The 2,332-nt window shown below is 33.0% G+C and overlaps 1 pseudogene; it reads right to left on the bottom strand.

The window, feature by feature from the left end:
- Positions 1–491: 491 nt before the first annotated feature.
- LOC101420207 (olfactory receptor 14A16-like) lies at positions 492–1,451 on the bottom strand (annotated as a pseudogene).
- Between the last annotated feature and the right edge of the window lie 881 nt (positions 1,452–2,332).

The raw sequence follows: 2,332 nt of genomic DNA, 5'->3' as shown, positions 1-2,332 counted from the left end.
CACTGACTTGTCTCTTCTTTCTGTGACCTTCTTTTTGTAATGTTTCCAGTAATATGTGTTGCTGTGGGGGGAGTGGGGGGCGGGGGCGGTGGGGTTGAATGGGACCTCATATTTTTTTAAATGTAATTAAAAAAATAATAATAAATAATTAAAAAAAAGAAAAAGACTCATGCTGATTCTGATGGTCATGCTTTAATAGTAGTAACATTTTAAAGTCCTATTTATGAATAAATCAAATGCATAGGAACACAGATTATAATCAAGAACATGTTTTACATTGAGGTACATAACTCAGCTATCACATTTTGTATTAAAGCTCAGAAGTTACAATGTTTCAGAACCAAACATAGCTTCATTAATAACTTTTTAACATATTACATTCCACTTTTCCCAAGAATCAATACCATACTTCCTGATAATGCAGGAGGCAATCATAGTTGAAAAAGTCCAGCTTAGATTAACTCTTAAAAATTTTTAAGGGATGAATACCTCTATTCTTGTAGAAATATAAGAATATTCTGTTTGGTCAAGAGATTCCTACTGATCAACTTCTCCAAACTCGTCTTCATAGCCTTGTTTCTCAGGCTATATATGATGGGATTAAGAGAAGGGGGCAACACGATATACAAAGCAGATAGAATGAGATCAATGGATGATGTAGACCCAAAAATGGGTTTCAGGTAAGAAATGAAAGCAGTTGAGAGGTAAAGAGAAACAACTGTAAGGTGGGGGAGACAAGTGGAATAGGCTTTTGATTTTCCTTGTGTGGAGGGAATCTTTCTGATAGTGGAGAAGATGTAGATATATGAAATTAAGATGCAGAGAAAGCAGCATAAATCAAATACTACATTAATAAGAATGAGCACAACTTCTGTGGTTATATGTTTTGAACAAGAAACAGCTAGCAACTGGGGAATATCACAGAAAAATTGTTGAATCTTACTGAGTCCACAGTAAGATAAAGAAAATGTGCTCACTGTGTGTATGAGGGCCATAAGGTCACTGCTGACCCAAGACTCAGCCACCATCCGTACACATGTGACCCTGTTCATGATGACATCATAATGCAGAGGATGGCAAATGGCAGCATAGCGGTCAATGGACATTGCCGTGAGAAGAAACAGCTCTGTAGCTGCTGAGAAAAGCACCAGAAAGACCTAAGCCATACATCCAATAAATGAGATGGAGTTGCACTGTATCAAGGCATTGACAATAGTTTTGGGCACTACAGTAGAAATGAGGAAAAGATCAAACAGAGACAGATTCCTTAAGAAGAAATACATGAGTGTGTGGAGGCATGGGTACAAAGAGGTTATGGTGATGATGAGGCCATTCCCCATTAGGGCTGATAGGTATATTAGTATACAAATTGAAGCTTGAAATAACTGAAGCTTTCATGTGCCAGAAAAACCCAAGAGAAGAAATTCTGTCGCTATTGATATATTATTCATTCTGGATGATAGTCTGCAATAAAAAAGAAAAATAAAGTGTTATTGAAGGTATCAAGAATGTCAAGTGTTTCTATTTAATAATGAGCATACATCTATATATAGTTTCTGTGTATCTGTGTGTGTGCGTGTATGTTTGTGTGTGTGTGTATGAGAAGCAACAATAAAAGTTTCAACAATAAATTCTTTTCATCCATAATAATTCCAGATTATTAGTCATATTTTCCAGGTGTATTCTGTTTAAGTATCTTTTCTGTTTCCCATTTTAAGCATCTAGGTATTATGATGCTAATCAGGCACATAAGTCAATAGTTTACTATAGTTCTCACTATGACCAAATTTGTTGGATAAAGCCTGTGCTTTAGAGAGGAGGAAATTAATTTACATATAATAGGAAATGAAGGAAAAGCTAAGGATTATGCTATCTACTTTTTCCAGTCTACTTCCATTGGTTTTCAATTATTTAAAATGTATTGAATACTGGATTTATAATACATTTTTATCTGTCTTATAGATGTGATGAAACATTTGCCATTCATCTTCTTAGTTTACTTTTAATTTTTCTTCTTATTGTACTTTAAACTTATTAAATAAAATTTCTGGTATTTTTAGATTACTTTTAATAATTGATTAAATGTCATATACCCAGTTTTTTCTTTTTTTGCACTGTTTCCCAATTCTTTCTCTTTTCAGTTTTATTTATGTTCACTTCTCTAGTTTTTACACTGATGGAGTAATTTTATATGTTGTTAAATTTCATATGATTAAAAACATATAATCAGGTGTTTTTTTGTTTTTTGTTTTTTTACACTCTAATCATTTTAATATCTATAGCATCTGTAACATTTCCCTTTTTTATTTGTTTTTGTTTGGTTTTTATTTTT

Source organism: Dasypus novemcinctus, chromosome 20 (genome assembly GCF_030445035.2).
Source record: "Dasypus novemcinctus isolate mDasNov1 chromosome 20, mDasNov1.1.hap2, whole genome shotgun sequence".
NCBI classification, from domain to species: Eukaryota; Metazoa; Chordata; class Mammalia; order Cingulata; family Dasypodidae; genus Dasypus; species Dasypus novemcinctus.
This window is presented reverse-complemented; position numbering and strand designations above follow the sequence as displayed.